General features: G+C 54.9%; 1 long non-coding RNA gene across 1 annotated transcript; it reads left to right on the top strand.

Moving 5' to 3' along the window:
- The first annotated feature begins 11,622 nt into the window (after window positions 1-11,622).
- LOC112676707 (uncharacterized) lies at window positions 11,623-22,065 on the top strand. Its single transcript, XR_004809390.2, has 3 exons — window positions 11,623-11,824; window positions 14,834-14,973; window positions 16,024-22,065. It is a non-coding gene; the product is annotated as an uncharacterized LOC112676707 (long non-coding RNA).
- The last annotated feature ends 849 nt before the right edge of the window (window positions 22,066-22,914 follow it).

Genomic DNA, 22,914 nt, shown 5'->3' with positions numbered 1-22,914 from the left:
TGACCATCTGGTACCGTCTCCTTCACGTCCATGCCTGCCTCCTCTGTCCTGTCCCTTCTCTGGTCACTGTCTCCATAGAGCTCTTAAGGAGTTGAAGGAAAGAAGGGCTTTGGGTGGGGTGGCCCCGATGGCTTAGCGGTTTAGTGCCGCCTTCAGCCCAGGGCATGATCCTGGAGGTCCGTGATCAAGTCCCATGTCAGACTCTCTGCATGGAGTCTGTTTCTCCCTCTGCCTGTGTCTCTGCCTCTCTCTCTGTTTCTAATAAATAAAATATTGAAAAAAAAAAGAAGAAGAAGAAGGGCTTTGGGTCACTCTGTTGTGTGTCTTGGGGCCATCAGCCCTCTGGCACAATTCTGTCTGCTTTTCCAGGAAGGGGAGTTTTAAGTTTCCTGGCCCCTGGAGTCGTGAGCACTCACAAAATCACAGACTTCGGGATCCCTGGGTGGCTCAGCAGTTTAGCGCCTGCCTTCTGCTCAAGGCATGATCCTGGATGCCCGGGATCAAATCCCGTATCAGGCTCCCTGCATGAAGTCTGCTCTCCCTCTGCCTGTGTCTCTGCCTCTCTCTCTGTCTCTGCCTCTCATGAAAAAATAAATAAAATCTTTAAAAAAATAAAAAAAAACATTCACAGACTTGAAAACAAAAACCTGTAGGTTCTGGAATCTTTTTTTTTTTTTTCCTGAAATTGCCTGGGTGGGGGAAAAAATATTCAAGTGCTAGTCGCCCAGTGCCTGGCACCTACCTGGCCCTATTTGAACTGGATATTACTACTCAAAGCTCCTTCTGAAACCGGAGAATCCATCAAAAAGCCCTCCCGTGGGGAGCTCCAGCCACCCTGGGCCTTGGTGAGGCACACAAGGAGGTGGGGGCTGGGCAGGGAGTTCAGGGCGTGCTGAAAAAGGCCCTGCGCTGCTGCCCTTGGCCACTAGGGGGCAGCGGGTGCCTTTCCCAGGGAGGGTGAATGGGAGCGGGCCTGCGGAGCCGGATCTGAGCTCTAAGCCCCACCGCCCCCACCACCCTCCCTGCCATGCCAGGCCTCCTGGGCTGCGCCTGGGCTCCCTGCCAGGGACATGAGGGCAATACGGAGGTTGCCTGTCCTGGCATCACTGATGGGGGTTGCCTGGTTCCCTTTGAAACACAAATAATGCATAAAACAATAATGTTAATACTGAACACTTAACCATGTGCAGGATGCTGTTCTAAGCGCTGTAGATACATCATCTCTTTTCATCTACCTCAGGCTTGGAGCATAATTGCTAGTCTCAGCCCCATTTTAAAGATCGGGGAAACGGAAGCTCAGAGAGGTTGAGTAATTCAGCCAAGGCCACACAGCTAATCCGCATCAGAGGTAGGATTCCCGCCCAGGTAACTTGACTACAGCACCTGTCCTCAACCCCTGCGTGCTTCCGCCTGGACACAGGTTGGTGCGATTCTTGCTGCTTTCCACACTTGGGCTCCTTATTTCTTCTGGATTCTGTTGTACTTGGTCAGAGTGGGCCCAGGGTCTGGGTATTTTCATCAGAGATGCCCGTACCAGGTGTCCAGAGAGGCTGAGGCCCCCAGAATCTACTTCCTCCTTGAGACCCTCCCTCTTCCTCACTCCCTGGGGACCCTGTGTCTCTCCAGGAGCAGAGGCCAACCCATTACTCATGCCTGAGCAAAGCAGCACCTGCATGCCTTGGCCGGTACCGCCTCACCCCAGCCATCACCCCCAGCCTCAGTGGTGCCTACTCCTGGCCACTGATCTCTTCCATTGCATTTGTAGATAGTTTGCATTTGCAGGGAGCACCCCCCTTCTTGCCTGGGGTTCTCACTCCCAGCTGCACATCAAAACTACCCTGGAATGCCTGCCTCACCCCCAGTGTTCTGATATAACTAATCTTTTTTTTTTTAATATTTTATTTATTTATTCATGAGAGACACAGAGAGAGAGGCAGAGACACAGGCAGAGGGAGAAGCAGGCTCCATGCAGGGAGCCTGATGCGGGACTTGATCCCAGGACTCCAGGATCACACACTGGGCTGAAGGCAGGCTCCAAACTGCTGAGCCACCCAGGCATCCCTGATATAACTAATCTCACCAAGATACAGCCCTGGATAGTTTTCAGAAGCTCCCAGGTGATTCTTCTAATGCAGAGTCAAGGCTGAGGACACTGAGTTAGATGACCCCAGAGGTCAACTAAGCTCTGCCTGGGCTTCCATTCACCTCTACCACCCACTGGCTACATGACCTCAGGCAAGCCCATCCACTTCGGGAAGCCACAGACTCCTCTTCTGGAAGGTGGAAAAACTAGTAATACCCCCCTGAGAGAGGTTTTGTGAAGAGTGCGTGAGAAAGTGCACGCGAAGCCTATGGCACCGTGCCTGGCACACAGGAGGTGCTCGCGGATGCTCATCACCGTAACTGTCCTGTGCTGAGAGACTGAGTGTCTCTCAGAGCTCAGGAATTTCAGAGCGGTGCAGAGTTGGCTAGAAGCACCCAGCCCTGGTTGTCCAAGCCCCCTAGGTTGAGACCCCGGGGATCACTGCTGGAGAGAAACAGCCAGTGCCCACTGCCTCTCCAACCTCCCTCCTGGCTCCCTCCCCGAAGAGGTGGTCACATAGCCAGTGCCCACTTTGCCAACTGGAGAAGAACAATCTCTCAAGTCAGCATTTGGAGCCGCTCCCAGCCTCTGCAGCCTATGGTAGATTTAACACCCACCCTCACAGCCTCAAGCTCACAGTTCCTCCAGGCTGGCAGAGGTCTCACGTCGGGAGACAGGCAGCAAATATTGTGACTCACGGCAGACAGTAGCTGCTGTGATTTGCACCCGTGCTCTCTCTGTCGGGAACGGTTTGCTCCCCCCACGGACTGGCAGCTGGCAGCCTGTGGAGTTAGGGGAGCTGGCTGCAGGTCAGCACGCAAGGTCTGGCCCGCCCTGCCATCCCGGTATGCTTGGGCCAGTGCCTTTGCCCCACCGTGTGCCAGGCAGTAAGGCAGAGGGGTTAAGCAACATGCCTAGAATATGTTTGCCCCTTAATTCCCAGGCCACAGTTACATCTCTGCCTAGTTGTCCCCCCAAAACCCAGAATCCTGTCCAGGACCACACATCTGGCTGTTACAGCCCTAAGTTCTCTTTTAGTCCACACAGCAGCCCTACACGTGTTTGCACACCTTATTTCTCCATGACACAGCTTACTCAAGAGACCTGGCCAGTTAGCTTGCAGAACGTCCCATCAGCTGCATTCATCGTTCAGAGTCCAGCCCCTCCTGGTGGCTTTGTCAGCCCCCGAGTTGCTCACAGCCAACCCTCCTGAACACCTGTGCACACCCTGCATGCTGCCTACTGCTCTGTATGCCTCACCCTGTGAATCCGCTCAGTTCAACGAGATAGGTGTCCTCCTTCTCCCCATTCTGTTGATGAGTAAACCGAGGCCAGGGAAGGGAAGTGACTTGCCCCTGGGTCACAAGGCAAGCAAGCGACAGAGTGGAATTTGAACCCAGGTGTGTGTGACTTCAGAGCCTTGTTCTTGGCCACTCTTCTGCACTGTTCTCCAGGAGATGACCAGGGACGTCCCAAAGCCCCGTCTCCAATCCCTGCCTAATCGTCATGGCCAAAATGTTGCTTCCACCCCAGAGGCACCAGCTCAGCTCACCTCTTCCGCCCCTCGGCCATCCTTGCCGCCCACACCCTGGACCCCCTGTAGTCCTGCCAACACAGCAACAGGCCAAGTGCCCAAGCTGCTGAAGCACACAGTGGGTTCTCCTCTCAGCACCACCCGGAGCCGCCACCCCATTTAAACCCAGGTGGTGGGTTGAACAAGCGCCACACCCCGTGACTTGTCAAAACAGAGGCAGACAAGGGCCCCAGGTACACTGGCTCAAGCTAGTAAATCAGATCAGAGGGGATCCCTGGGTGGCTCAGTGGTTTAGCGCCTGCCTTCGGCCCAGGGCATGATCCTGGAGACCTGGGATCGAGTCCCACATCGGGCCCCCTGCATGGAGCCTGCTTCTCCCTCTGCCTGTGTCTCTGCCTCTCTCTCTCTCTGTGTCTCTCATGAATAAATAAATAAAATCTTTTAAAAAAAATCAGATCAATCAGTTTTACTTTTTTCCATGTAAAGTTTGTAATGTGACAAACCAGGCTGCAGGAAAACGGGCCAGCGTGGGGCTCGGCGGGGCGGGGGGTCTGCTCCTTCCTATAAACCGAGGTGGGGCAGGAATTGGGGAGCCACAGCCCGAAGGAGAGAGCAAGGCCCTTCCTGTCCTCCTGGGCCATCCCCACCCCCTCCCAGCAGGGGGGAGAGTCAGGGGAGGCCCGAATGCCCCCGATGCTCACCACCCTCATGGGCTAACAGAGCGGGGAGCAGCCTAATTACACAGGGGAAGAGACGGGAATTGGACTTTTTTTTTTTTTTTTTTTTTTTTTTTTTTTACAGGCTCTCCTGCCAAACCCCTCCCTGGCTCAGGAGATTAACTGAGTCTGTTCTCATACAATGTTTTAAATCTGATAACGAAAACATCCATTTCGAGGCATTTGCATAATGTACTGGCTGAGGCCGTGGTATCACCTGAATGCTGATGGGAGCACCTGGCTTGAACCTGGCCTCTAGGGCCCCCTGGGCATCCTCCCTGCCCTCCGCCCCCACGGGTCGGAGCTCCTGGACGCTCTCAATCAGCAAATACTAAATGTGTACCTACTGTATGCCAGGAACTGGGCAGAGCTTTGGGGAAGCCAGGCTGCTGGTGGGGCTGCCTAGGGGACCCCTGGGTGCGCCGGCCTGTGGCTCTGGGTGCCTTCACACCCGCACCCTCCACCTGTACCCACAGCATGCCTGTGAGGAAAGTGGGGGTTTTACAGGAACCTGAGGCTGGGGTTGGGAGAGGGCTCCTGCTCCAAGCCAGGAAGTCAGCAGGGTCAGAAGCTATGCCTGATGGGTCTCTGGGTGACCCCCCGGCTGTGAGGAGAAAACCGGAAGGCGGCTTGCTGTGGGATCTTATGCCGGTATCTCGCCCTCTCTGGGCCTCGGTTACCCCGTCCATTGAGATAATAGTGCCCTCCTGCGTCAGGAGCTTTGACCTCATGTCCCTGTTCCCTCTTGCCAGGGATCACTATTTTGTGGCTCTGGGGTCAGGCAGGTCTGGCCTTGTTCTGCGGCCGATCACCTGTAGCTGAGGGACTGGGGCTGGCCACATCCCCTCTCTGAGCCCCGGGTTCCTTGTCCGCAGAGCGGAAATGCCGGCAGCATTGCACATCACACAGAGCCTGGAGCTGGTGCGTGGTGTGGGCTTCCAGCAAGTGGGAGATGCTCTTATCATCTGAGATGGGGGAAACTGAGCCTCAGAGTTGTGACATGACCGCCCGGAGGTGGCCAAGCGGGAACTGGAGCCCAGTAGCATCTGGCTGCAAAGCCCAGGCTCCCCGCACTGTCCTTGTTGGGCAAGGCTAGGTTTTCTGGACTCGTCCTGCTTCCGGAGGGAGAAGGTTGGCGGGACTCCGGGTGAGGAGGTGGCTTTGGTGGAGCTGCCCCACACCTGTGGTCGCCAAGACCAGTGAGCATCGTGGGTCTGGGAGTTGGGGATGTGACTCCGAGGGAAGAGGCTCCCCTCAGACTGAGCACCTGCCTTCTGTTACCAAGATAGCATCCAGTCTGCTCTGCATGCCCTTTGACTTTCATGGGGGGGGGGGGGGCTCCTCGCCACAGCCAGGCTGGGGGAGGGGAGCACATGTAATGGCCCTCTCAGGCCCACACTGGCACCGTTGTGCATGTGGGTGGCCTTGTGGGTGGGCATCGACTGGAAGGGCTCTCACCCCCAGATTCCCAGGTCCTACCACCTGCCCCAGAGAGGCAGATCCACCATTTGAGACAGTGGCATTCCCAGATAGAGCTGAAGGACCTATAAACCCTGTAGATGGGGAAAGGGCGACACGGAAGAACCGTGACCCACCCATGGTCACGCAGTGTGTTTGTGGCAGAGCTGGGATCTGAACCCAGGCCGCATGACCATCTCAGGGCTCTGGGTTGAGATGGGGCATTCCAGTGGCCAGGGCTGCGATGTGTCCCTGCTTGCCCTGGGAGACACTGGCACCCCTGCTAGTGGAGCCTGCTCCCGGAGGGCTGGCAGTGCATGCACAGATACGGGAGTCCTACCAGGCTTTGATGGGGAGCAAGGAGTGAGGCATGGTGGGCCAGGGTCAGGACCGCCTCTGCCCCATCTGCCTCATGTGGTTGAGGAACACACTGTCCACAAGTTGGGAGATTTTTTTTTCTAAGATTTTATTTATCTACTCATGAGAGACACAGAGAGAGGCAGAGACATGGGCAGAAGGACAAGCAGGCTCCCTGCGGGGAGCCCAATGCGGGACTCGATCCCAGGACCCCGGGATCACAACCTGAGCGGAGGGCAGATGCTCATCCACTGAGCCACCCGGGCATCCCTAAGTTGGGAGATGTCTGAAATGCTGTGTGATGACAAATGGCTTCCCCTGTCTGGGCCTTGGTTTCCTATCATCCCTGAAGATATTTCCAGCCCCAAGAAAAGTGCCCTGAAGGTTTCCACCCACCCCCCACCACCACTCCGAGGGACAACCCCGCCCCCACCGACTCGGAGGTCTCACCCCTGCAAACCTCCAGGGGCTGGGCAGGTGACACAGTCGGTGGGATCAGGCTGGGGGAAGGATGTCGCGCCCCCACCCCAAGCTCCAGCCATGTGTTGTCTATGGGAGGTGGACCCACGGTCGTCCAACCTTCCTATCCAGTTTTCAAAGAGAATTCAGAATCTAGATTTGGGGATGAAATAACCCTGTTTTTAAAATACTGCCAACCAACTAAAAGAAAAGCTCAAATGGCCAAATCAGGCTCTTGTGCAGACGGAGAGCCACCCGGGGTTGAGACCCTCTTTCAGAGCCCATCTCCCCCTGGCTTGGGCGAGCGAGGGGAGTGAGGGCACCACCTGTGGGAGGGCACCCTGCCTCCGGTGGAATCCGATTACCCCTCGGCGCCCCGCGAAATGGCAGGCGGGCGGGGGCGGGGGCGGGCGGGGGCGCCAGAGGTTGGGTGCAGAGCTCTTCCCCGGGAGGCACAGATGGTATTTTTTTTTTTTATCAGAGTCAGCATTGGCTTCTTTCTGCTCTGATGAATAGATTCTAAAGAGGCAGTGACATTATTCGAGATAACAGAGGGAACAGAGAAAGGGTCAGAAATGCAGAGAAGATGGCAGAGCCAGCAGATAAAGGGGAGGCCGGAGGGGGCGGAGTGCCCTGGCTGGGGACCCCCCCCACCCCCTCCCTGCAGTGGGGGCTGGAGTCCCGCCGCCAGAGCCGGGGAGGCCCGGCCAGCTGCGCTCCTGCTCCCGCTCGGCCGCATCCCGCCTCCTGGCCCCGCTGCCCATTCCGCCTTTTCAATTCGATTCAATTAGGCCTCCCCGCTCGGAAGCTTGTCTCCTCTGATATCCAGTTTAACTGACAGGGGATTAGAGCTGTTTGTATTACACACTCACTCTCGGCCGCTAAACCTCCGGCAGGGCCCAGGGACCTGGGTTATTTATGGAGCCCGCCGGACCATCCCTCTTAGACCTGCTTCCTTTCAAGGGGAGGTGGCTGGGGGCCCTGCTGTCTGCTGCACAGCCCGCCGCCCCCAGCCTTGCCCGTCCCCCCACCCCCCCACACACACACCCTAGGCCTGGGCAGTGGAGAGAAAGAGCCCAGAGAGAACTGGGTCTGAATCCACTCTGTCACTTGCTGGCTGCGTGGCCTTGGGCAAACACCCTTCTCTGAGCTGCGGTGTCTTCACCGACAACCAGCTCATCTGCTGATTTGTGGGGATTAAACCGGGTAGCAGGTGTAGGGCCCTTAGCACGGGGCGTGCCTGTTCACTCTGCACTCACTCAACAAACGGGATTGAGGGACAACCCTGTGCCGCGCGCCGGTCTGAGTCACCAGGGAAGCCGTACTGGGCCGAGCGGACCCCGTGCCCACCCTCAGGAAGCTTAGATTCCAGCGTAGGAGATGGGAAATACGGAGATTCACGGCGCTGCATGAGTTCACAGGGGGAGTGCCGGGCAGATGACAGCAGAGGTGGCGACGACAACAACGATGATGATGGCAGAATTAAATGCCACCCCAGGGCCTTTGCCCCTGCTGTTTACTCTGCGTGGAATGCCCCTGTCCCCTCCCATCTCTGCCTTTGATTTATTTCCTAACCGTGCAGTTATTTGTTGGTACCTCACCTGGCACCCCGGTAAACAGCCAGCTCCCTGGCGGCAGATAGCACGGCTTCTAGCTCACTGCCGTCTCACTGAGTCTAGCACAGTGCCTGGCACATGAGAGCTTGAGGTCTTATGAATGAACGAATGGAGGAGGAGAAGGAAAGTAGAGGGGAATGGGCCCTCTTGCCTGCAGGATGGGTGGATACCTTCCTCGGCTCAGGGGACCTGGCTGGCCTGGCCTCCAAAGGGGTTTGCTGGATTTGGGAGTGGGTGGGGGTTGGGATCCTGGTGGGAGAGGGCTAGGGCACTTCCTTTCTTATCTTTTCTTCCCTCAGAGGCCAAAAGGGCCTCCACAGACCCTCCCTCTCCCTGCCGGGGCACTGGTGAGACAAAAAGCATTTCTAAAGTCCTTTGAAGTGCTGGGCTGGATGGGCCCCAGGGTAGGAGATGTCCTCATTGTTGGGGAAGGGCGTGATGCTGCCAGCACTGTCTACACCCCCTTCCTCACTCTGTTTACCAGATTCTGGGGGGCCCTGGCCCTAGAGCAGCACAGGTCTGACCTTTTATCAAATGTGGGGCAATAGGGGCACCTGGATGACTTGGTGGTTGAGCATCTGCCTTTGACTCTGGGCGAGATCCTGGAGTCCCGGGATTGAGTCCTGCGTCTGCTTCTCCCTCTGCCTGTGTGTCTGCCTCTCTCTCTCTCCGTGTCTCATGAATAAATAAATTTTTAAAAATGCATGGCAATACAATAACAGCCACCGCTTCCTGCACATGGTCTCCATGTCAGGCTTGACATGCACAACTGCTTTTCATTCTCAACACGGTTCTCTGGGGTGGGCATTGTCCCCATTCTCCAGAGCAGAACGCTGAGGTTCCGAGTTGTGTTGGGGTATGTCCCGCAACCCAGCTGGGAAGGATGGGAGCTGGGGTGGAGTCCAAGACCGAGGCCAGACACCTGCTCGTCCATGTAGCATCCGCAGTGTACCAGGCACCTTTGTGTACGCTGACTCCTGATGTACTGAAGAGTGGGTACTCTATCCCCCATTCTGCAAAAGGGAGAACTAAGGCTCAGAGAGGTGAAAAGACTGGTCCTTGGCCACACAGCCTGTTCCAGGCAGAACCAGGTGGAAACAGGTCCACCTGACCCCAAATCCAGTTTGTAGTCTCTGCCCTGCACTTTCCTCCTCAGATCAGGTGCTCAGATTGTTTCAGATTTGTATTAGGCCCTGAGTGGGCAATGAGGGTTTCAAATCAATGGAGCAGCAGTTGCTGAGTCATTCAAGAGCCACTGAAGTATGGCACAGTCCATGCTGGTAAGGAAGATGCCATCCAGTTGGGAAGGCAACATATTCATATGTAAAGAGTTACAAGAATTAAATGAAAAATAGAAACTTTGGACACTCTCATAATGGTGCATGTATGATTCACAATTCTGAGGAATGGGTCAGGAAAGCTCATCCTGAAGGGCAAATGGATTTTGGAAATGGAAGTCCACATGATATCTAAGAATGACAATGAGTCAACCATCATTATAAGGACAATAACCATTAATAATCACAATTAGGCCCCAAGTTATAGGTCTTACTGTTCTCATTTCACAGATAAAGATGCTGAGGTTCGGGCAGCCCCAGTGGCACAGCGGTTTGGTGCCGTCTGCAGCCTGGGGTGTGATCCTGGAGACCAGGGATCAAGTCCCACATCAGGCTCCCTGCATGGAGCCTGCTTCTCCCTCTGTCTGTGTCTCTGCCTCTCTCTTTGTGTGTCTATGAATAAAAAATAAAATCATATTTTATTTGTGCCCAGCCAGCCTGCCCAGATCCTCTGACCCCAAAGCCACTTTCTTTCCCTCAACCCTGGGCAATCTCACAGGATGTCACAGGCAGGAGGCCACCTGGCCCAGGTCTAAATGGCTGGGCCAGTGTTGCTTCCCAGAGTGAGCTTCTTGGTCAAGGAAGCCCGTGGACATCCTACCTAACCTCAAACTATGTGCTGTGCGCTGGGGTCCCTGGGGTGAATGAGACCCATCCCTGCCTTCCAGGGCACACAGGGCAGAACCAGATAAGCAAACTGGCAATGATAGTAAAGAGGAGCAGGTTCTGAGTTATCATGGGAGCCCAGGAAGGGGGGGTACACATCCCACCTGGTGTGTGGGAAGGGGATCAGGGAAAGCTTCCTAGAGGAGGAGATGCCTGGGCAGAATTTTGGCTGAGCTGGAAGGTGAGGGAGGGCGTTCCTGGCAGCAAAGGCACTGAGTTGAGCTGAGCTGGAGCATGCAGAGAAGCCACAGGTGGTTTGGCATTCAGATGGCGCCAGGGCCAACATGAGGCAACGTTTACCTTGAAGACCCTGGGGAGCCAGGGTGGGAATTAGGCTTAGGAGGGCAGGTCACAGCTGTACTTTCGAAAGTCCTCTGGCTGTGGCATGATGGACGGAGAAGGGCAGTGGGGAGTGAGAGACAGCAGCAATGTCTAGAAGGGGCAGGTGGCATCAGGGACAAGTGGAGAGGAGGTGATTAATGGGAAGATAACCAAGGTGGGGCCTTGGTTTGGGGGTCCAATTTCTCTCCTCTGTTCAGGGAGGAGGTACACTCCTTTTTTGATGGTTTCCTGCCAGGGGTAGGCCTCAGCTGATTCCCTAGTTGCAGGGGTGCCTTTTATCTTAGTGCCCTGGGGTTGTCACAACAAAGTGCCACAGACTGGGAGGCTGGAAACAACACAAATGTATTCTTGCATGGTTCTGGAGGCCAGAAGTCTGAGAGCAAGGTGTCCGTAGGGCCAGGCTCCCTCCAAGACTCTGGGTGGAATCCTTCCCTGCCTCTTCCAGCTCTGGTGGTGGCCTCATTCCTTGCATCCCTCGGCTCGCAGCCACATCCCTCCGCTCTCTGCCTCTGTAGCCCCATGGTGGCTTCTCCATGTGGCTTCTTCTGTGTCTTTATCTCATGTGGCCTTTCCCCTTCTTTTTTATTTTATTTTATTTTATTTTATTTTATTTTATTTTATTTTATTTATTTATTTATTCATGACAGACACAGAGAGAGAAAGGCAGAGACACAGGCAGAGGGAGAAGTAGGCTCCATGCAGGGAGCCTGACGTGGGACTCGATCCCGGGTCTCCAGGGCTGAAGGCGGCACTAAACCACTGGGCCACTGGGGCTGCCTGCCTTTCTCCTTCTTATCAGGACACCAGTCACTTGGGATTAGGGCCCACCCTATTGGCCCCAACTCGATGACATCTACTAAGATCCTATTTCCATGTAAGGTCACATCCACAGGTACTAGGGTTTAGGGCTTCACAGTGTCTTTTGGGGGGAAACACAACAGAATTCATAATACTCTTAAGGGCAGGAATTCTGCTTCTCTTCGTCTCTGGCCAGCCCCAGCACAGAGCCTGGTGCATGTCAGCGCTCCAAGGGGGGTCATGGGATAAACAATGAGCTGATGGAGTCAGGGCGTCCAGCCGCTCCTCCATGCTGACCCCCGCTCCTCTGACAACTGCAGCAGCCCCGGCCCAGCCGGCGTCTGGGTGAGACAGGTCTCTGGGGCCGCCTTTCCCGTGGGTTGTTCTCCGAAAGAAGTGGTGTTGATGTCAGCAGATGCCTGTCACTTTCCTTCCCCAGCAAAATCTCAACTGTCAGAGTAAGTGAAATAGTCATTGCCTATCCCTGCGTTTGAGATTTTATTGACAGTTTCATTGTCACCCAAAAAAACCTCCTTTTCTCCGTTGGCATTTTCATCAGGTGATTCTGGGGGCAGGAGGAGGACGTGGGGCTGACTCCTGAAAACAGGTTTTGGCAGGTGGTGGGCGCTGGTTCCCCTGGCCTGGGATCAGCAGGGGCAGAAGACCCCATGGTGGGCACCACCTTGCCTTGGCTCCAGCCAAAGACTGCTTGTACCCCCTCTGGGGGGCAGGAAGGAGATGAGAGCCTGGGGGCCCCCAGAAGTAGCCACGGTGGCCAGATGGGACAGCCCAAACCTCATGGTGGGTCTTTTTTTGTTTTGTTTTGTTTTGTTTTGTTTTTTTATTTGAGAAAGAGGAGAGAGAGAGAGCAAGTGTGAGCAGAGGGGGAGGGGCAGAGGTAGAAGCAGATTCCCCTTGGAGCAGGGAGCCCGATGTGGGGCTCCATCCCAGGACCCTGAGATCAGACCTGAGCTGAAGGCAGATGCTCAACTGACTGAGCCACCCAGGCACCCCCATCTTTAGGCCCCTCTCCTACCCTGGTGGGTAATAGGGAGGCATCCGCGTGCTGGGGTGAGAGCGTGCAGGATCAGACCACCTGGGTGCCGTTCTCAGCTCAACGATACGTACTTTAGGGCCAGTACTTCACCCTACAGATCCTCAGTGGCCCTGTCTGTTAAATGGGGGTAGTAACAGGTAGCTTCCATTGGCTGAGGCTTCATCTGCACCAAGTACCCAATATCCGGTTCGGGTCCTCACCAGAACCCAGAGAGCTGGGTGCCATCAGGATCCTCACTTTAATGATGCAGAGAGGCGAGACACCCTGCCCAATGGCCATCCCAGCTGGGAAGTGGCAAGAGCGGTTTGAACCCAGGCTTTGAGATGCCCAGCTCAGCTGTGATCCCACCTCATACGATTTGTGGGAGAATACAGACAGCAAAGTGACACGCCGCTAGCACACCCGAAAAAGCTGTCTGCCATTCCTACCGTTGTTGTTGGCGTTAGCATGGGTGGCATTGGCCCCTTGGCAGCCACTCTGTCCCTGGGACTCCAGACATCACTGGGTGGTGCTGGCCCAGGACGGGGCATGGAGAGAGCTCAGGAGTTGCACTGGGGCTGAGGACCCATCCAGGAGTTGTACCCCACTGCGTACCGCTTCCTTGGCCCCCAGCAGAGCTGCAGGTAGGACAGTCGGCTACCGAGGGGGCAGCTGGCTACAGCGTCAGACGCGGGCCTGGCAAAGCTGCTCCACCGTATCTGAGCCACACAGATGGGCAGCGAGGCTCAGAGAGCCGCCCCTGCTCGGGGCGCCAGACCAGGCAGGTGAATCCAGTAGTTAAAACAACGGATACTGGAGCCAACTGGAGCTGAGTTGTGGCGTGGTCGCTGCCGGCCGGCCACGAGTCACCGAGCCTCAGCTGCATGCCCTGTGCGCTGAGATAACAGAAGCGCCCCTCGGAGGGGCAAGGCCTGGATGATGCACAGCACCCCTTAGTGCAAGGTCTGGCACACGGCAGAAAGGAGACCCAGTCTTAGCTCATGGAGACTCCTTCTGGATCTCAGGCTCCCAGCCGGTCCGGGTGCACAGGAGGGCACTGAGCCACCCTGCAGAGCTGGGGCTTGCTTCTGGACCTCCAGACTCCTGTCCACCTCCCCCCCCAGCGCCCCCCGGCTTCTCAGCGGAGCCCCTCCCGGCCCTGGCCTGCCCTCCTCCCCGGGTCCCTGGCTCCCGCTGCTTCCAGAGCCCGAGCCGCGGGGCCCGCAGCCAGGAGTGCCAAAATCCCTCTCCCCGGCACACTGAAGGTTTTGAAAGTTAAAGTATTACTGTCGGCTTTGTTGTTGCCTAACTACGACAGACAAATTGAGAACCAGTTGTCAAAATGTCAGTGCACAACAAATCAACATGCAGAACGAGTCACAGCGCTCTGTGGTGTATAATTAAACAAAAAATCCCTTTTAGAAATTTCAGCGAGCGTTGGTTCCACTTTATATTTGTCTGTGTGATTAATAAAGGCAGCTAATTTTCAGACTTTAAAAACAGCTAGAAAATAGCTCCTAATTACATATTAGGCTCCTAGCGGCCCCCGCTGAGCTCCGCCGGCATTGGTGGGCCGGAGAATTTAGCAAAGCCTTAATTGCATTCTGAGCATCATCTAATTTTAGTTAAATGTAATGTAATCAGCAGCAGATGTCTGAAATAAAATATGAATTATGAATATGATGAAATTTCATTCTTGAATAAAAAAGTAATTTGCTATTTAGTTCATTAAAGTCTTAGAGGTTTATTAGGAACAGGTATATACAGCCCAGCGAGCGAGGTGAGGTAGTCAATGATATTTGGGAGAAAGAGAGAAACCCCAAAGGGATAGGGAACTTTATCCAGGGGTCCGCTTTAGACCAAGGACCATGGGGCAAGGGGGAGGGCCCTGTGTCTACCCCTGCCCACTGATGACTCCCTGGGGCCCTTCGAGGTGGGCTCAGGGTTTGAGGGCGTGGAGGCTTGAAATAGGAAACCGTGGGCGCCTCTGAGGCCTGTGCCACCCTTGGCATCCCACCCCATCTCCTTCCCACCCGGGGCTGGTATCCCCTGGCATTGGAGATGATGTGGAGGGCTTGTTCGTGGCAACACGTCTCCATGCCCGGCACTCTTCCGGGCTTAGTGACACCGAATAAGGCAGAGATTGGCATCCCAGGTACTGAGCAGGATCTCAGTCTTGGCCTCTCACTGTCTGAGCAACTTTAGGGCCTCAGTCTCCCTTTCTATAAAATGGGGATGATGACAGCACCTGTCAGACACTCTGAACACTGCTTGGAATGTGGCAAAGCCTGTGGTCAGCATTGGCTGTTGCTGGTCGGGGTTGCTATTAGTTGCAGAAGTCATGGTAGATCAGTATTAAAAGGCCTTCTTTTGTTTTGTCTTTAGAAGCAGCCGGGGATGCAGAAATGATACATTCTTTTTTGCTTTTCAGCGGAGGCTCAAAGACGTCAAAGAACTCGTCAAAGGTTGCACAGCCAGTCGTTGTGGAGCTGGGATTTGAACCTAGGACCATCTCTGCTCCCAGGGTTTTCCCCTGCATCCCAGAGCAGTGCTGGGAGAGCTGGCCTAGGGGTGAAGATTCTGGAAGGGGGCTGGGCGGGAGGCAGGAGGGAACAGGGCTCCCTGCCCCAGATTCGAGGCAGGGAAAGGCGAGTGGGGGTAGGAGGCAGGGCAGAGGGTTCAGGCCAGCGTCCTGGGCTTTGCCAGAAGCCACTCTGGGCAGGTTGGGGGGACAGCGGCTGCCTCTCTACTCCCGCTTCACACGAACCAATAATTTTCTGCAATTATCTGGAAAAGATTAATTAGCAAAATGTACCATATTGACGCGAGGCTGTCCTGGCGATCGATAAGCTCGGGAGAGTCTCCCAGGTGCCTGGAGAGAGGACCAGGGCTTGAAAGTGGGGAGGGAAGCCTGGCTTTGACAGGGCTGAGCCTTGTTTTCCAGCCCTGGGGAAGGCTGCTGAGCTTCCTGGGTCGGGGCCTGGCTCTGTGTTGACATCCTATTGGTTTTAAGCAAGTAAGTCCCTTTGCCTCTCTGAGCCTCAGTTTCTCCATGTGTAAAATGGGTGCTGGGTTGCCCTGAGCCAAGGATCTCCTTTTTCTCTTTTTCTTTTTTTTTTTTTTTAAGATTCTATTTATTTATTCATGAGAGACACACACAGAGAGAGGCAGAGACACAGGCAGAGGGAGAAGCAGATTCCATGCAGGGAGCCTGATGTGGGACTCGATCCTGGGACCCCAGGATCACACCCTGGGCCAAAGGCAGATGCTCAACCGCTGAGCCACCCAGGTGCCCCAAGGATCTTCCTTCTGTTCCCGTAGATTCTGGGAAGGGGGGGCCAGTGGAGCGGCCTCTTCTCTTGGGCTCCACTTCTCTTTGTTGACATGGCAGCCCACTGGGGGCCAAGGAAGCAGAAAGGATCCACCACAGCTGCCTTTCGAAGGGGACAGAGAACATCTGGTCTTTCTGAAGAACCATGAGGGTACAGCTCCATGGAGCTGTCTGCTGGTTCCAGTTTCTGGTTGGGGTGAAACTAAGCATGTGCTGCATTGGGGTTAGGAGAGCAGGATCTGAGTCAGGGGGACTCCTTTCAGATCCTGACTGCCACCCTCCCCATTCAGGGCCCCTCACAGACTCCTGGCCTCTCTGGGCCTTGGAAGTTTCCTCGGAGATCCAGTGGTTGAGAGTTTCCAGTGAGCCAGTGGATGCCCAGCCCAGCCCAGTGCCCGGCCCAGAGCAGGTGTGGGGTGAACGCAAGCTCCTGGGACACAGGACCAAATTTTCATGCCTCCCGCATCTGTGAGCATCCAGGCAGGATGTGACAAGTCACTCGGAGGACACAGGTGAAGAGACTGAAGTAAAGTGAGGTCTGTGTAGTAAAGGTGCAGACCCTCAGGGCTTGGGAACAGCAGGGACCCCTAGACCTGAAGAGACAGAAATGGAGCTATGGGAGCCCAGTAGCTGAGGTGCCTCTGCAAGTAGGAGGCAGGAGCTCCAAGGGACACAGCCTCCACCAACGAGTGCCACACTGCCAAGCAGGGCAGAGGTGCCCCCAGCTCCTTCCCCGCTTCTCCCAGCCTCCCATGGGGTGATCCCTCCTGGAAGCCGGAGTCCGGGGGAAGCCCGTGGAGGTCAGCCTCCCAGGGCGCGGAGAGGAAAGTGGCGGACAGGTGGAAGGTGGACAGGTGGAAAAGGAAAAACCTGCCACAGCCCTCATCCCAGGAATTTGGAAGAGTTTTGGAGGCTTCCATTTGGGAGTGGGGACAAGGGAGTCCTAAGCAGGCATGGTCTTCGCCCCATGGTCCTGATACTGAGTCCCACATGCCCTTTCCCCAGGACTCCTCCCTCCTCTCCACAGGGCCTCACCCTGCCCATAAGAATCTCACTTCACATCTAGTGCTCCCAAAACAGTGCTCCTAGGGAGTTGGAGAGGATGGCCAGACAGGCTCGGGTTCACCAGTTCCCAACTGACTTGTGTCCTGGCCTTAGCAGCTGCGCCTCTCTGAGGTCGAAGAGGCCCCGTCGGCAGAGTCCAAGCACAAAGCACAGTGCTCGACGCGTAGTGGGTGCTCCGTAGCCCATCTGCTTCCCCCCCCTCCGCCCTCCTTCCAATAAGCCTCTGTGGCGTCACGGGTTCGCGTAACAGCGCCCGGGCTCCTGCCACGTGCCAGCCTCCGCCAGGCCCCGACCCGGGCTGCAGAGAACCTGAGAATCATTTGTCCTGCAATGAAAACTGACAGAGCATCTCCTACGCGCTCGGCTCTGGGGACGCAGCGGTGACAAGACAGCGCTGGACTCTGCTCCTGTGAGGTCTGCGAGGTCTCGGGGAGGCAGACCCCCACGCTGGAGTTTCTGGAGTCCGGGTGCTGTGTCGGGGGCGGCCCAGAGGGCTGCGGGGTGGGGGCCCTGGCATGGGTCCGCAGTACACACCTAGGAAAGAGCCCCCACCCCGTGAGCTGGGGAGCTGTCCCTGGATGGCGGGCACAGTGAGCAAAGCCCCAGGGGGTGGCCGGGCATGGAGGCCCCCCCCCCGCCCCCGCCGAAGGCTGCATGGCTCACTCAGGTGTCTGTGCCCCCCCCCGCCCCCTCTGCCTCACCTCCTTCCGCCCCAAGGCCGCCTGCCCGCCGCCCCGGCCACTCCCTGGTCCAGGTCAGCCGCCTGTCCCTGCTCTATTCATCAAGGGCATGACAGCTAAAATTCATTTGAAGATGAAGAAAGTGCCCGCTAATCCGTTCTGCAAGACATTGATAGACTAGCATCTCAGGGAGAATCGCACAGCAGTAATGAAATTAGGCTAAAACTGCTGGCGGATTGCAGATAATTGCCCTTGTCTGTCACTCGGAATAACATCTCCCAAATCCAGCACAGGGATTGTTCAACTTGCAGGAATTCCTTTTCTTTCTTTCTTTCCTTCTCTCTCTTCCTCTGTCTTTTTAAGAGAAGCAGGAGAGGCGAAGCCAGGCCGGGGCTTTGTCTCACTGCCGCCCAGGGCAGGTGGAGCGGGTGTCCCGGGACGACTGCCTCCCCGCCCCTGGAGGCCCCCAAGCCCAGGCCTCAGCCTCAGCGGAAGGACAAGGCAGCCGAGCGGCAGTCCCAGGGGCGCCTCTCACCTCCCCCTGGGGGTCCGGCCCTGAGCCTTGATTGCTGCTTGATGCCCTCCCACCCCTCCCAGCATGTTCCAGCTGGCAAAACCCTGGGTGGAGAGGGGGAAGCAGGGAAATCTTGCCGAACCGGGGCTACGGTTTTGACGGCTTTGGATTTTTGGGGGTGGACCCAGGTCCTGTGTTAAAGTTGCATTTGTCTTATGCTGAGACCACCTCTGTCCTTCAGATAAGAGACTGGTGGGGCTCTGGGGGACAGGGACAGGTAAAGTCTTCGGAAGCCACCGTCTGGTTCTGCCATGGGGATCTAGCTCCCTGGAGAGAAAAGTTCTGAGAAGGGACAGTTTATGGAGTCCAGGGCTGTCGGCATGACCGGTATACAGCTGGCACTCAATCCTGCTGTCGTAGAGCATAGGATGTTAGTGTAATGGGCCTTTTCACATGCTAGTGTTAGAGACCATTTGATGTCAATAGCATTGGATGATGTTACAGAACACCTAAATGTTAATATCATGCTATGTTCGAACGTCAGTGGCCCAGAAATCTTGAATGTTTCTCTCCTTCAGTTGAAGTATTGGGGCGCCTGGGTGGCTCAGCGGTCAAGCATCTGCCTTTGGCTCAGGGTGTGATCCCAGGATCTAGGATCAAGTCCCACATCGGGCTTCCTGCAAGGAGCCTGCTTCTCCCTCTGCCTATGTCTCTGCCTCTCTCTCTCTCTCTCTGTCTCTGTCTCTCATGAATAAATAAATAAATCTTTAAACAGCAACAAAAACAAAGTTGAAGTATTGACATCATGGACTGTTAGCCCATGAATATCATTGACCTATAAAATTTGGGAGCTCTAAGGAGTCTTAGGAGCTCCTCATCTGATAGATGAGCAAAATGAGGTCCAGAGAGGTTAAGTGGTTTGCCAAAGGTCACACAGCAAGAAGCACCCTAAATGTAATTTTCGTTAAGGTCACAGTTTTGTCTAGGCTGGTCATCAGAGAACATATAACCCCTTCCTCTTCTCTAGGCCGTACCCGTCCTGGTCCCCCCAGGGTGTTGGTCGCTGGTGCTCAGCTCTTCGGGGTATGCCTGTGTTCGGGGGTTCATAGCAGGATCTCTCAGAATCCTCTGGCTTGCTAACCCCTGTTTGCCAGAGTCACTAATGGGCTGCGGCATAGCCCTGCCTTCCAGCTCATTCCTTTGGATCAACCTGGGTCTGTCAAGGACTGACTATGTCTGAGGCAAAATTCAGGGAACAAAGTGAGGCTGGGGGGTAGATATTGAGTGGACATTCAGGGATGTTCAGAGGAAGGACACATGATCCTCGCCGAGGGCTTATATTCAGGAAGGCGTTAGGAAGACCTTGACTTAGAGGAGGGTTTTGAAAAAGCAATGCGTTTTCTGTTTTCTTTTTTTTTTTCTAAGATTTTATTTATTTGAGAGAGAGAGAGAGAGCACAAGCAGGGTGATCAGCAGAGGGAGAGGGAGAAGAAGACTCCTCACTGGGCAGGCTGACATGGCGCTCGGTCCCAGGACCCTGGGATCATGACCTGAGTCGAAGGCAGCTGCCCAACGGATTGAGCCACCCAGGCACCTCACCAATGGGTTTTCACTAGCAGCCTTGGAATTGGGACTGAGGGAGGAGGAGCTAGGCATGGGGTTGGGGGCACCTGCCTCAGAATGGGGAGGTGGCCCCAGAGGGTAGGCAGGAAGGGTGGTACCCGACGAGGTAGGGCATTTCATTAAGGTCTTTTCAGCCACATCTTCCAGCACCGTTGGCAGCCCTGGGGCTGACCACCCCGGATCAGTGCTCCTCAAAGTGTGCTCCACAGACCTCTGGGAGTCCCCAAGACCCTCTCAGAGTGACAGGATCTTGATCATGAGATCAAGACTATGTTTGTAATAATACTAAGACATTATTAGCCATTTTCACTGTGTTAGCATTTGCACTAATGCCATAAAAATAATGGGTGGATAAACTGCTGGCCTCAAAGCATGAATCATAGCCTTGGCACCAAATATAAAACTATAATAGAGATCGTTGCGTTCTTTATCCCCAGTCTTTCAGTTAAAAACTGAAAAACCCGTTTCACTTAAGCATGCTCCTGAGGAAAAGTAAAAGTTATTAATTTTTTTTTTTTACAAAATCTCAACCTTTGAGTATACATCTTTTAAATATCCAATGTGACAGAAAAGGAAGCACTCCCATCGAGGCCCTCTGCCATACTATTAGTTGCTCCAGAAAAGCACTGTGAGATGAGTCTCGTACTGCCCCGGCCACTTTTGTCACGGAACACCAATGTCACGTGAAATAATGACCGACTGACAAAGAGAGGGCCTTTCCGGCTTGGCTCTTTGGCAGATATTTTCTCAAAAATGAACAAAGTTGCCTGTCAACTGATTTGTTGCCAAGGATAAAATTTGACTTTCAAGCAAAAATTAGAATTTTTGGAGAACTTGTATCTGCCGCTGCGAGTTTGACAGTTTCCTACTTAAAGTCTTTCCTGGAGAGAATGCGACTTTTCTTTTTTTTTTTTTTTTTTTTATTGTATAATGAAATATGTCAACATTTGGAAAAGCTGCGTAAGTCAGGAAACCACGATTTTCCCAGTGGCCGACACGTGATATTATGAGATGAGCAAAAGATCCGTTCGAAGCTCAAAAGAGACCAAGGGGTTTTAATTTTACAGGGGGTGAAGGTTCACGGAGGCGCTTTCAGGTACTGTGTCCCACCTAACCCTCAGCAGACTACCTCAGGTGGAATTGTGTTTTCGTACCAAAGAGTATCCTTCATTATCTGAGATCGATTTTGAACCTACATATCCGTGTGAGGCCTCATGTTCTGCATATGCGTCAACCGGAACACCACGTTGCAACAGATGGAGTGCAGAAGCAGATGTGAGAATCCAGCTGTTTTCTGTTAAAGCCAGACTTTAAAGACATTTGCAAATACATGAAGAAGAAAAAAAAAAAAAAAACAAAAACTACACACAACGAATGGATCCCCATTTTACAGACGCAGAAACTGAGTTCAGAAGGCCTTGAACCGAATCCCTTCCCCTGTCTGGGCCTGGATCCCCCATTCTGGTCGGCAGCTGCGGAGAATCTGTTGGGGTGGGTCTTCCTAGGGCTCCTGGCCGGGCATCGCCCCCGCTTCTCATCCTGCAGCCCCGGGTGGGCGGGAACCAGGCTGGGCAGCTGGCAGCTGGCCCCACGTCCCTGGGGCCCGGGAGGAGGTGACCAGGGCCGTTTGCGGTAATGGATTGCGGGCGGGCGGCGGCGGGGTGAAGGAGTGCGCCGGCCACGGCCCCTAATGCCTCCCGAGCCAGCGCTGGCACGGGTAATTTACTGCTGCCGACAATAACATATTTCACTTCCCGTCGCCCCGATGAAGATTAGTTGTGTTTGAAAGTGGCTGAGTACACAGTCAATTCCGCTTAAACGTTTACAGTCAACTGAGCACAGATAATGCCCCCTCCGAACATGTGTCTGGGCCTCCTGCGGCTTGGGGAGGGGCTCCGAGTGGGGGCTGGGGGTGCCCCCACCCCAGGCAGGGGCTGCAGCTGTGCAGAGGGAGGGATTCAGGGGCTGGGGGCTGGGGGCTGGGGGCTGGGCGGAGATCCATGGCTTCCTTCTGTCCCACTTTTCAGATTGTCTTTCAAAATCATTCATTCAACACACACTTCCCCCGGACTGGCCAAGGACGTCTGTGCAGGCTTTGGGGACAGAGAGAAGTCAAAGCCATGATTACATTTGATCCCAACAATATCCCTGGGAGGCAGGTTGTATCTCCGGTTTACCGACAGATTGGGAACTCAGAGAGGTTCATTTTAGATTTCTGGATGCTGCACACCCAGTACCGAATGGAGTCAGGATTTGAACCCAGTCCTGCCAGAATTTCTAAGTCTCGAGGCACCTGGGTGGCTCAGTCGGTTAAGTGTCTGCCTTTGGCTAAGGTCATGATCCCAGGGTTCTGGGATGGAGCCCCTTGTAGGGCTCCCTGCTCAGCGGGAAGTCTGCTTTTCCTTTTCCCTCTGCCTTTCCCTGACCCCAGCTTGTGCGCACACTCTCTCTCCCCCAAATAAATAAATAAAATATATATTTTTTTTAAAAAAAGAATTTGAGTCTCATATTGCTGTTCCTGGGGAGCTCAATCCTGTGAGCTTGAGCCTCGGGCCGGGTGGCGTCATCTACTCAATGTGGCAATGGCACAGGGCTCCTGGACACATCTTCTGTGTACCCATGTTTGGGTTGGCCAGCAGGCTCCAGGGCTCTGGCTCAGAATCCCTAGTCATGGGGGTGGGGGTGGGGATCCCATGGCAGGACTGGGATGCCATGAGCCTAATGGGATTTGAGGTTGGATAGAGTTCCACGCCCAGATGTCACTTGTTGGGTGCAGGAGGTTGCACCCAACAAGCAAGCTGCTTGCTGTCTTTGAGAGACAGAGTGCTTGAGAGCTGCCATGTCCAGTCCTGGGCCCAGCTCCCCACCAGGCCTGCCTGTGACACTCGCTGGGGTCTGGATAAGTGTGCAAGTGGGGCCCCAGCACCAGCTCCCCCGCCTGCTCTTCCCAATGTGGGCTGCATCCAGAGCTGGAAGGGCCGCACTCACACACATATAGACACCAGCAGGCTGTGTCCACGCTGACCACCTAAAATGGCCATACCCAGGCCACCCTTTGGGCCTGAGGGTGCCCACATTGGTGGTAGGTTTGTCTTGGGAGTGTGGACCTCAGATGAGCAGTGAGAAGAGGCCCTCGGGAGGGTCCTAGCCTCCTGAGTGTGGTCAGCAGGGGCATAAGCTCCCGGTGGGCATGTCCCCTTGGCCCACAGATGCCTCATCCTGGGGGAGGAGGGGTGGTCGGCCCCTCTAAGAGCGTGAGCCCATCCAAGGTGGTGCTGCCATCAGCCAGCCTTGCTCGT

The sequence above is a fragment of the Canis lupus genome, chromosome 26 (genome assembly GCF_003254725.2).
Source record: "Canis lupus dingo isolate Sandy chromosome 26, ASM325472v2, whole genome shotgun sequence".
Taxonomy (NCBI): domain Eukaryota; kingdom Metazoa; phylum Chordata; class Mammalia; order Carnivora; family Canidae; genus Canis; species Canis lupus.
The sequence above is the reverse complement of the archived record's forward strand: the minus strand, read 5'-3'. Positions and strand labels throughout refer to the sequence as shown.